General features: G+C 38.7%; 1 long non-coding RNA gene across 1 annotated transcript; it reads left to right on the top strand.

Annotated features, from left to right (window-relative positions):
* Window positions 1-8,615: 8,615 nt before the first annotated feature.
* LOC121096411 lies at window positions 8,616-11,995 on the top strand. The gene is made up of 3 exons (XR_005830492.1): window positions 8,616-9,379; window positions 11,131-11,220; window positions 11,669-11,995. It is a non-coding gene; the product is annotated as an uncharacterized LOC121096411 (long non-coding RNA).
* Window positions 11,996-13,114: the final 1,119 nt, after the last annotated feature.

Genomic DNA, 13,114 nt, shown 5'->3' with positions numbered 1-13,114 from the left:
AGATAACTCCCCTCCCTCCATCCTTCCGCATCTGGCCTGCAGTGAGCATGCTTCTTGTCTTCAGCAAAGGCAACTGGCAGACTTTGTGGACTTTTCATGCGAGAGCTCACTGAGGTGGTACCGAGCTTTCACTGCTGATTGTGCAAAGCTATGGTTTAGTGCCACTGGTTAGCACTTAGTTAATGGGGAGGCAAGTCACAACATACTAATGCAGCAATCTGTCATCACAGGAGGTTAAGAGTAAAGCAGCTTGGAAATTGTAGTAGAAAATGCCAATTCACTAAGCTGGGAGACCTTATTCAAAGCATCTCAGGCACAGCAAACCAAGAGAAAGAAAAAAGCCCTCAACCTTTATGTTTTTCTGAGACAAGCAGCACTTTTCTGTCCCTCATTTTATGCCTATGACTTGTCTGAAAGTAAGTATCATTAATTATTTCCAAGGAAAGAGCATTTTACAAATAAGAATGCAGAGGTGTCAGTTCTTCAATTATTGAACTTTTATCACACTGCAAAGCAAGAACGAAGTAAAAGGCAAGACAACAAATCAGATGTCACACACCTGAAGAAAAAGCCATTTCCAAGGCATCAGTAAAAGTGTTGCACTGTTTCTGCCAGAAAACACTTAGAAAAAATATAGGACTCATAAGAGAATTTTGTGGTGCTTTAGGAACCACGAGCAGATTAAGCGGCAGAGCTTCCTTGGTTTATAGGTATACATCCCATTAAACAGAAGCACAACTACACACTAAAATTGAAATCCATAAATCCATACAATAAAATTTAATAGTCAGCAATACCAAATGTTGCCATTGTTCTCCAAGAAGTACCAAAAGAGATTAAAGGCACAGCAGACACTTTTTTCTTTTTTTTTTTTTTTTTTTTTTTTTTGCTATTTCCTAAGAGGACTTTCTGTTCATTCTAAACATACTTCAGAAGCATATCATATCAACATATCAATATGAATCATACTCCTATTATGACTCTTAACAGAAAGTTTGTTCACATGCAATTAAACCATTTAATTCTATGGGTCAGCAACATCAATTCAGCCTTACGCATACATGGAGTAATCCCATATTGGCTTGAACTAGTCTGTTAGTGAGAGGCCAAGCAAAGTATATTTTAATTTATCCAGTTCTCGCTTGTCTTCAGGAAGCAACTAGTTGGCCTCTGCATGCCTTTCACATGGCAACAAGGATTGTTTCATTACATCATTAAATGTCTTGGGGAAAACTGAGCCTTGGATTCCTCTTAAATCAACTAAATGGCAGAAGAAACTGAGCTGTGGGGCTGGGGGTACATGTGCTCCTCTACTGACCACAAACAAATGCTCAGTGATCTGTTCCACATAACCACACATTCTGCAAAAAAGAAAATACATCCAAACACCTTACAGCAGAGACAAAAAGAGGTAGTACAAAGACCAAAGAGGCACTTGGAAGACAGCCAGCTTACTCATTCAAACACAAGGATTTAGGAAAAACAGGCATACAAAGTGCTTCATGCCACAGATAAGGAGAAAAATGCACACCTGATGGATTTCTGAATGAATGAATAGGGGAGGTCCAGGAGTAGAAATATCAAGGACAAAGGGCAAAAGACTTCTATCTTAGAAGACAACATCAAGTGCAAGTCCTGCGACAAACAAGGCTTATGAGGAGAAGGCATAGGGGCCTGTAGAAGTACAAAGGAACAAAACTATTTCTTATCTCACCACATCTACTCTCACGAAACCATTATAAATATGGAAGAGATTAAATATTATTTCCGAATCTTAAAGAACACCTTTATGTGGGAAATTCACAAAGTCCTCCAACATAGAGATAAGGTCAAAATGAGGAAAATTATTCCAGTGGCTTTTTTACTTATATCTGAATAAATTACATGAGTGAAATTATTTGGTAAATTTTATTCATATTTTCAAAAATAGTTAATAGAAATAAGCTGTGTTTTCACCACACAATTACTCTTTGCTTCCATTTTTAACAGCTCTATCTACAAACTTCACAAAATTTGGGGGTACCTAGGACCTTGCCTTTGCCTCCTGTACAGCAGGCTACCAGGAAAACGAGAAATAATGCATACTGTTAAAATCTCTATATACAGCAAGTAAAGACAATGAGAATACAAAATATTGTCACATCCTATCACAGAAGTAAAAATACACATTGCCACTTATTCACACAATATCAGCAAGACATATCAGGAACAGAACGATGTTGTAGTGTTCCATTCTGCACAGATCTTACCACTTACACACTGTCAAATTTCTACTGTTTTATTTCCCTATTTTGGTAAGAATTGCCAGAGGCCCCAATTCTACCAGCTAAGAGAGCTCAATGAACTTTAGTGCATGTAGTGAAAGCTCCAGATCCATCAGTGCCGATGGAGATATTGAGCTATTTGACACTTCACGGTAGCTGGGCCTGGGAGACCAAAAATACTGTCACAACCTGTAAAACCAATGGAGGGAGAAATCACATTCTGTACTTGCATAGCTCCATGTGTGGCTGCAAGGAGGGTTGTCTACCACCACTGCACATCCAAGGCAGGACTTGTGTTCTGAATCTAAAAAATGATCACAGAATCAAAATTAATGAGACCCATGACCTCAATAAACTTTTAGCGGATTGTTCAGTCGTGTCCAGCCATAACAGTTAGAAGCGGGGTTTGGGTCTGGGGTTTTTTTCACATGTACACAAGAAACACTCCAAACCCATCAGATATTCATGTGAATCAGCATTTTACGCTGCCATGAAAGGTTTCCAGACTCAGGGAAGAAAATCTCATAAGCATTCACTGAGTTGATATGACACACTGTCTCATTAAAGATAGAGCCACCTTACCAAGGACAATGAAACTGTGCATCCTCATGTTGTCAGTGACAGAAAATAATGAAAACCACTGCCATTGTTTTTATGTTACTGGATTTTGAGGGATGAGGAAGGGAAAAATACCCAGGTGTAAACATAAATAATTATGAAATCACTACCAAGTTTTTACTGACTTTGACAACCATGCCAGGAAGCTAAAAGGCAAATTTCCAAAAAAACCAATGTGCTTTCACAATGAATGTTACACAGCAAAGAGAAGAAAGCAATATTTTTCAAGATCCCAATACACTTAATAAACCAAATTCCTCCTTAATCCAGAGAAAAATATTTCATCCACCCTGTTCAATAGTTACAGAGTTTGAGAGTATTTTCCTTCAATTTATTTTTCAATTTTTCCTTCAAATTTTCCTTCAAATTAATTTTTAACAGTCAAGAAGGTAAAAGACTGCAGTGAATTGTCTTCAGAGGTAGTAGAGTTCCCATCACCAAACATTTTTGAAAACAGGTTGAACCAATATCTGTCAGGAATAGTTTAGGTGTGTTTGATACTGTCTTTGGGGAAGGGAGGAAGCCAGTGACATCCTTTTCAGCACTAGAGATGTATAGTAAGTATTAAAATATAATTATGCAGGACCTAACTGCACAGTTTCTCCTATAACAGAGGATAGAAAAGTAACACAGGTCATGTTTCACTGTCCATAACTGTTGTATTATTTTTGTTTTAATTATAATGTAAAAATATACATCACCCCTGGCAATGACAGAGTATGATTCCTTCCACCCCTGCCACATCTAACATAGTGGAGGACTTTCCAAAAGTGATCCGAGATCCCAAGACCTACCAACTATGAGAATTGTTCTGGGTTCATCCATTCCCAAAGCACTTGTGGAAACACCTTTTTCTGTGGTAATTATTTCAGTGCCCCTGAAAGGGCTGCCCATCAGTTTAAGAAAGCTGAAGATAAAACATAACAGCCTATCAAATCATGTCCAATGGTGCTCTTGCACAGCAAGAAGAACATGCTACTGAAATACATCAAGACCAAAATCACACTGTTCTGACTCACATTACAGGGGAAAAAAAAAAAAAACAAACAAACAACTTCTGACTGCACAAATATTGAAGTTGCTTAATTCTAGCCCAGGAAAAAAAATATCTGGTACTTTCCTGATCTACCACTCTAACAAATATCAGGGTGCAGCAACTGGAGGTCAAAAAACAGGCATCATATTGAACCTTATAAAACGTAGAAATAAAATACAGTCGTCTTTTAGTAATGGTAATCCATTTTAGGAGCTACTCCCCCAGGGACATGCTGAATTTTCCATCATAAAGTCTTTGAATCAAGACTGGATGTCACTCTAAACTGTAAACAATAGCTCCGTTGGAATTAGTGGCACGATTCAAGAAAAATTGGATTGCCACATTGATATACAAGAGGTCAGACTAGCCACTCATCCAGCCTGTCTGGTCCTTACATTCATGAGCTGGCAGTCACCGAGAGCACTCTACAAATCTGACAAAGACTTCCATTTCCAATGCCTCAGTACCAGCACAAAGGAAGCAGAGGGTGATGAACAACGTTGGTAAATGAGATATTCAGACAACAATAGCCTGAAGAGAAAATCTTTGCCTTGAAAAGAGTTATGGTAGTGCAGACTTCCTTCCAACTGCCTACTTCAAAGTGCTACCTTCTGAAATGGCACTACCATTCTTTAAAAATTGTTAAGCAAGGTTTTGTTGCTGTACAGACCTCTTCAAATATTTTAGCTGAAATTAGCACACGTGCTATCGTGGAAGGGTGAGGATTATTTGTACTGGCTTCAAGGAATACAAATGGCGAAGCATTCCTCACAGAGAAAGATAATGATACTCATAAATGAAAACTTTGGCAATTAATTTCTTGAAAACTAAAAGCGTGCCTCAACGACGTGTTATAAAAAGTGATACTTCCCTTGTAGCTAGCAATTCTGGTTATTTCTCTTGAAACACTGTCAGACTAATGTGTCTAAAAGATTATATACGAGATTACTATACAAAGTGAGTTATTTTGTAAATTATGGATGTCACTGCAAAATAAATAATTCCATATATTTCTTCACAGCTTACTATTTTTTATCAAGTAAAACTCTTTGTTTCCTCTTTTTTAATGCAGGATCAAAGACTACATACATGGTTCTAGCAGAGGCTGCACTAGTCTGTGATGACCAGTAACAACATAGGGCTCAAATTAAAAGTGATGCCATTGATATGAAGTGTACTATTGCTGCTAAATATTAGGGTTAAGTAAACCTGCAGGGTTATGCTGAGTGCTATAAATACCAACCTTAGCTTCAAGAGCGGGTACTGGGAGCTGTATCCATTTTGTGAAAATTATAGATTAAGTGAAACAAAATGGTAATGAATGTCACTGCTTTTGAACACTGAGAGTAAGGACAGAGTCAACTGAAACAACTACAGCTTATCGTTGGGTTGGGGTTTTTTAAGTTTTACTACTGTGTTATTTTTCTCATAAACTGTTCTTGGGCATGAGAAAGCACACCTTTGTGTTCTACATGGAAAAAACATTGTGGGGTTTTTACTTAATAATTGACAGAGGGCATTATCAGAGTTGTAAGTAATGACTTCAGGGTTTCTATTCTATTCTTTTACTTTTTTGGTAAAACTAGTCTTCATTATAGTATAACCACCTCTTTTAGACGTGTCATCTAAGATGGTACTTGCTGAATCTGAATCTATTAGGCTTTTAACCTTGCCTTATAAATATAAAAATTGGTCAGAAAGCATCTACTCTCTGCATCTCAGTGACTTTAAAAAGTCATTCACACAGAAAATTGCCAATCTGACAGCTCAGGAAGACCAGTTTCAATTCCCTAAAGGAAATAAATTGGTGTCTTGGTTACCTCTATTAGATAGTGAAAGATCCTCCCTGTGAAAAGGTTGAAAGAAGAAGAAAAATGTTGACACAGATCAGGACATTCAGAGTTGATATGAATATCAACTGCTGCTAGGTGAGGCACATATAGCCTGGATGGGAAGGTCAGCACAGCTGAAACTGGAGTTATGAAGAACACGGATATGGCACAGAATCTGCAAACCAGAACCAGGCTACTGAAAGGGAAGAGTGGGAGACACCTCTAAAATCAGTAATGTGTTCGTAAGAAACAAAGGTCATCATGAAATTAAGAACAATATATGAGAATAAAAGGAGTTCCTGACTTCTGAAAATTAATTTCACTCTCTTCAGTCCTGATTCAAAGTCAGACACTGCCTTACTGTTGATTTAAATAGGCTTTGGCTCAATGCCCTCTTTGAAGAATATCACTATGTAAGCCTTAATTCTATGAAAACTGTATCAGGGCATAATGACAAAATCATATTAATATCACTATGAATACCACCTGATTTAAAAGAAAAATACATAATAAATTCTCTGTATCTCCCAAATCCAATGATTTTAGCATTTATCAGGCCCCAATCCAGCAGAAACAAGAGCAATTGCTGGAGAAGTAAGCAAGCACAGAAAAGATGTAACTTGCTTGCTTTCTCTTCCCAGAACAAAACCTTGTCACCTGTAAAAGGAAGTCTGTTGACCTGGAAACCTTTGACTGAGAACACCAGTTCCAGAGACACAGAAACACAAAGAAAAATAATAAGGAAGAGTTCAGGGAAAACCAAGAGCAGATAGATAAAAGCCAAATTAAAAAAATAATTAAAAAGAAAAAATCCTGAAGCAACAGAAAAGTCAGTTCCATTAGAAAACAAAGATAATGAGAAAGAGAAGATAATGTGAAGAGCCAGGGTTTAAAACTATGCCTGTCGTTTACATCTTGACTCAGAAATGAAATTTTGTTATTAGAGCAAAATGCTAACCCGGCAAACAAAAGCAGAATGATTGAGTCTTATAAACACAGACATCTGGAAAAAGATTTGTAACCCTTGTAGGTTCACTAGCCTGCACCATTAATAACTCTATTATCGAGAACACTTTTGCAATTTGAACAAAATAGCAGTGCTTGTGACATATATTAGATTGTAAAGGTAACATATGAGTATTATATTGTAAAGGCTTATTTATTTAACATCCAAGTTCTGAAGTAGTTATTAATATTTTAGGTATTTCTTCAAAGATGGGCTTTTGGGATAAGTCATCCTGAACTCATGATCAGCAGAAAGCAGCTCATGGCCTCTGTGTCTCATCTTAAACCACTAGCCAGTAAGAAGTACCAGTACTAAGCTACTTTTCTGCCTGTATCAAGAATGCTTATCCAATCAACAATTTGAGAAGCAATAAAAGGCTCAATGGAGACAGACATTTTTTCCTGATACACACTGGATCACCAGACAGGGGAAAGACTCCCCCTTCAGCGAGGTGTTAGTAGCTAAGTCACGTACAGAAGAGTACACCTTATCCGCCACAGGAACATTTCAATCTACAAACAATAAGGAAATCCATAATTTCACAGAAGGATTGTCAAAACAACCCTCTGAATAAGCAGAACATGAATAAGCTCCAGATGAGAGAAAATGAGCAAGAAATAAGCAACCACGGAGCTTGCAAGAAAAGCTGAGAGAGTTACTGATGGCAAAAGCTAATGCACAATGTGAAGAGCCATCAGGCCATGCCCTTATTTGTGCAATTACCCCCAAAGCCAGATGTAGTCATCCTCAGCATATACCTAAAAGGCATCCCTGTCCAACCAGGTGGGGATCACCTGTGAAACCAAATCCAGCAAGTCCTGCAGATCTCTACCTCCATCTTCCAAGGCTCAAGGTCTTTACTACCTTTGTGTGATAGAATCATTTAGGTTGGACAAGATCTTTCAGATCATCAAGCCCAACCATTAACCCAGGACTGCCAAGCCCACCACTAAACCATGTCCCTAAGCACCTCATCTTCACCTATACATTTTTTAAATGTCTCCAGGGATGGTGACTCCACACCACCTTCCTGGGCAACCTGTTCCAATGCCTGACCACCATTTCAGTGAAGAATTTTTTCCTAATATCCCATCTAAACCTCCCCTGGTGCAGCTTGAGGCCCTTTACTCTTGTGCTATTGTTATCCCAAATCTGGGTTCCTCACCCTCTTGTTGATCCACCCAGAGCAGAGACAGTGGTTTATCCCCTGTCTGTGCAGAAATGGATGTTAGGTGGTAAATTCACAAAGCTAGCATGCCTCTTAACACATGCTAAAACATTTTATATACTTTGAACAATTGTTTATAATTACATATAGTCACACTTAATTTTCACTGGTTCTTACGAGCCTTGTCTCCATTTAAAGGCACCATATTCCTTATTTTCACTATCCATGTTTTGTGGGGAGGGGTCTTTGTTAATAGGGGGCTTTCTTTGCTCAGGGTGCATCTTTCAGTATGCTAATTAGGATACTTCACACATAGTTCCAGTAATTTTCTGTTTGGCCTCATTAACCATTTGGGTTTCCTTGAGCTTATCTTGTTATTTCTTGATGTATTTATGGTGTTTATTCCTTCTCCCAAGGCCATGTTTTATTTACTGTAAGGATTAACTAACATCCTCTGTTTTTCAAATTCTTTCTTGTTTTTCACTATAGGTATTTATGTATTTTTTTCTTTCTTTCTTTCTTTTTTAAAGTAAATAATTCTTGTATCACTATTGCATATTACCTGGGAGAAGGGACCAACCCCCCTGCCCACAGCTCCTGCCAGGAGCTGCAGAGAGCGATAAGGTCCCCCCTGAGCCGCCCCCTCTCCAGGCCAACCCCCCCCCAGGTCCCTCAGCCGCCCCCCGTGAGCCTGGTGCTCCAGCCCGGTCCCCAGCCCCTGCCCGGCTCTGGACACGCTCCAGCCCCTCAGCGTCCCCCCTGCAGTGAGGGGCCCAAAAGTTTGCATTTGTACCGTGTCATCCTTAGCCAGGTCTTCAAGTCCTCCAGCCTCTTTCTGTCTAGTATTCAAAGAACCCAGCCCAGGTGCAACAGTCTTCTGTGAAGACAAGGAAGCCCATGGCAGTTTTAGGGTGTGCCTCTGCCTTAGGACTGCTACGTATGGGCCAGGTAATCTCTGAAGCTGAAGGACTGTGGTACACTCAGAGGTATCCAGCTACATGTGTTCAAAGAATAACAGAGAGCATTGTCCCTAACCCCACATCAGAGAGTTGGTTTTGCAGGAATTAGGAGACTGAATTTCTTCCAGAAGCCTGCAATAACCAAGAACGATCTTTAGCATGTAGTTCAGAGAGAAAGCGAACCTCAGGATGAACTCCTGAGGCTTTCTGTAACCATAAGCAAATAATTCACAAGTACCTTTGAAATAAAATCTAAAGAAAAATTAGATCCTGGAGATTCTTAATTTTCTTTATATGAAAGTCAAATATAACTTTTCTATAATATTATTATTTTACTATTATATGCTATATAATATTATTACTTTATAATATTAAGTAGTACAATTTATTTTACTTGCATTCTGTTGAGGTTTTTTAGGATACATTTCAGAAGCTCTGCACAAGGAAGACTGGGACTACAGGCTGGAAAAGGATACGAACATTCAAGATGGGAAAGGTACCGGTGATATGATAGCAATTTGTATTGTCCTTACAAGATTAAGAATGAACATTGAGCCCTTGACAGACTGGTCATCAATTTAAGGAAACTACTACCAAGGCAATTTTAGTAAACTAGTATCAAGGGCTATTTTAGGAACAGGAATACCAAATTTACTTACAGCTTTTAAAAACAACAACAAAAAAAACCTAGCAGCCTAGTGATGCTCAGGAACTGAACGGGGAAAATTCAACTCAGGTAAGAAATGCCCAACTGGATACCAAAGCTCACAGGGTGCAAGGATCCATAGCGCAGACTCAGATCCTGCAGGGCTGTCTAAAACCACAGTGCTGCCAGCGACAGGTTACAGAGCAAACCAGAACAGTATCAAGAGGTATACCCCCAGTAAACGAAAGCAGGTTCTCACTTCATGGCATCATTGGTTAGAAACACAGCTTTATCAATACCTGTTCTTCCCGGGGGCAACCCAGACCTTTGCTAGGTGAAGGTCAATACATAAACACACTTCCTCCAAGTGAATTCTTGTTAAAGTGGAGCTTAAGTTATTGCAATATAGGAAAAATGACTGCATCGTATTGAAACTCAAAAATAGAGAAAGGAAATGAAGGAATATTGACACAAACGTCTCCTGTTGCTGAGTTTCATTTCAGTAAATTCACAGGCTGACAAACAGAAATATTTTCACAATTTTGTTTTAGAGTAGCACACCTGATGCTGATTGTGAAAACACACCACAAAAGAATATATCAATAAACAGCAGGAGATGCAGAAGTCATAAATGACAACCTGTCCTTAGAGAAAGACAAAAGGAAATTAACTCTAAGGTTTTATCCAAGGACTACGCTGGGTACAGTGTCTAATAAAACTTAAGGAAGCATAACACATGAAGGAATAGTTTTTGGTTCCTTTTCATTGTGAAATACATTGTACAGCACCAAAAGGAATGGATAACTGGGGACAGTGAAAGTTTGAGTCTTACTTATATTTTCCTATAAATTACACCTGGTATTTAATTTTACAAAAGGAAAACTAAGCACTTGCACTTAAATACCACTAACATTAATAAACATCCAAAAGACCACGGTGAAATACTTCCATCCCTAAGAATGAAAGATCTGAAAGCAAGCTTTCACTGAGAGCTTGAGGAAGAACCCAATAAACACAAGAGAGAGAAGTACTAAAACAATTCTCAAGAATTATCTCCGGTAACAGACGACAAATCGTTTCAAAAGCGTTAGGTCTCTCCCATCTCACCCCCATGCTGGTATCGCTCGGTACAATGTCCTAGAAATGTCAGAAGCAGAACAACAAGGGATCCATTTCTTTGTTGTGGCCTCTGCCAAATTAGAGTCAGTCAAGGAAAAATTAACATTCTGCTGTACAGGTGGAGTTGTGCCAGGGACAAGATACCCGCACAGCAAGAACAAATTTAAGAATTAAATTGCACTACCTTTCTACTGCTAACCTTCCCCAATTCCATCACATACATCTCTCTTCTCGAAATGTGTTAGCAGCTGTCTACCTATGCGAAGAGCAAAAGAAAGCTGGGAGTGAAAAGAACTCATCTTGGGGAAGTACGGGATTCAGAGTGAAGATAAGAACAGAGGGAATTGGGTTTTAGAGTTTTTTCTTTGCTTTCTGTTAACAAAGTACTAAAGAGAAATCAAATTCAAAACTGGGGGTGTCACTGAATCACTTCTGTTAGTGATCTCAGTAGCCATAACTGACTAAATATGTTGTCTTGACAGAAATGAAAGTTATCTGGAGAAAAGAAAAAAAGGCAGAACTCAGTGCCGAGACCCCCTACTGAACCAAAGACTCAGCACGATGCTAAAGAGGTACGGTGTTGCTGAAGGTACCATCTGTTGTGTTTAGATCTGAGAAGTTGAAGGGCTAGTTAGAGGCAAAACACCACGCTAGCAAGAAACTTTATTCCTCAGCCCTGAAACCTTCCTGAGCTGAGCAGATCAGATGGAACCCATACTTCCACGTCATATTCAGCCACATGCATTTTGTGTGCTCAAAGAAAGAACTGTGCGCTTAGGTGGAACCAGCTTTTAGGCCCGTTCACTGTTGACTTCAAAAATAGCAGCTATTGATAAGTTATCAAACAGCTACTGGGAACTGATTAATCACTCCATTTGCAATACAAAGAAAATTGGTTTGGTTGGTTTGGGTTGTTGGCTTTTTTTTTTTGCATAAGCCATGAAAAAACTGTCCAGAAGCTTTGTGCTGAATCAGCACTCCATACCATTTACCATTTTCATTCCACCTCCCTGCTCATAGGCTTTGGTTGACTTACAAGAAAGCTGTGGATGGTGGCTGAGATCCATCTCAAGGATAGCCACTCTTCATGTAGGAAGAAAAGGTTTCCCATCCACCCTCATAAAATGAAGAAAAACAACCGAGCCTGAACATGCTGCAGACAATTAATGACCCAAAAAGCCTGTGCCTCCCTGCCACTGAATGCTGATCAATCTGACTTAGCTTGGGAAGCTGCTTAGCTTAGTAAGAAGGATCTGTACTGCTAAAAGGAACTGCATATTGCTACACCAAAGGGAGACCGAGGCAGAATTTATTATCCCTCCTCCTCTTTGACTAGTATCAAATACACTTAGGTAAACAAAATCTGTCTACAGAGTTCAACTATTAACTACCTAATATCATCATTGTATTTGGCCACTTTAACAAAATAAAACAAAACCCCAAACATTTTTATTTTGAAAAATATCAAAATGTGTATTTCCCAGTGGGGGAGGGAAAGGTACTTCACAGCTTGTTAGAGAAAATAAGGTTTTCTCTTGAAATTTTCTTGAACTTAACCTTCTGTTTCTAACCTCCAGTCAAGATTTCTCCCTTTGTGTAACAATTTTGTGCATTTAAAATTCAGCTACTTGCCAAGCAAATAGCATCTGTTTAAACAAAAGGAAGAGATTAGTGGCGTCTACTGTCTGTGATAGGGAAAGAGCCAAGCTTTGATAAAAAATACGTTTCAAGTTTGCCTTTACTGTTTTCAAAAACCACAGCTGTTCCCTCCAACTTTCTTAAGCCTTGAGCTTTCTCACATGACCTTGAAGACTGACAAAGCTGCAAAATTGTTCCAGACGCTTGCAAACTTTCTAAAGCAATGCCTTTCCGTGTTCCCTGTGATTTCCTTTTTATGGTCAGGCTCATTTAACAAATATTAATTAAGTTGAGGGGCACTCATCTGTGACATAACTCTTTCTTCTAGAGCTAATATCATATAGCTGCATGACAAAACTAGAATTTGTAGAGGTTAACTAGTTAACCCATTCAGAATTCTCATCATAAGGGTGAAATCAAAGAGAGAAATCCATTAACAACTCCCAAATGCAACAAAACATTAGCTCTTTAATACTAGAGTTATTTTCCCATAATAAAAAAGTAAAATATAAAATGCTTCCCCCCCCCCCAAAAAAAAAAAAAAAGAAAAGAAAAAGATTCACTGGGGTTTTCTTCATTTCTTCTTGTGAGTTTCATGTATAATAATAACACAAATCAGACAAAGGAGTAGAGCACTGTCAATTACCTGAATCTAAAACTGATTATCCTTTTCCCTCTTTTTCTTTTTAATGTGTTCAAGCAGTTCTTTATGCTCTTAGCCTGAATGAAGAGTGATTAAGAAAAAATCTTGCCAGGGTGAGGTAGCAAAAGTAGCTGTTCTTGCCCAGATCAAATCCGCCCTAAGAACAAAAACCTGAGTTCTAATCT

The sequence above is a fragment of the Falco naumanni genome, chromosome 12 (genome assembly GCF_017639655.2).
Source record: "Falco naumanni isolate bFalNau1 chromosome 12, bFalNau1.pat, whole genome shotgun sequence".
In the NCBI taxonomy this organism is placed as follows: Eukaryota; Metazoa; Chordata; class Aves; order Falconiformes; family Falconidae; genus Falco; species Falco naumanni.
The sequence above is the reverse complement of the archived record's forward strand: the minus strand, read 5'-3'. Positions and strand labels throughout refer to the sequence as shown.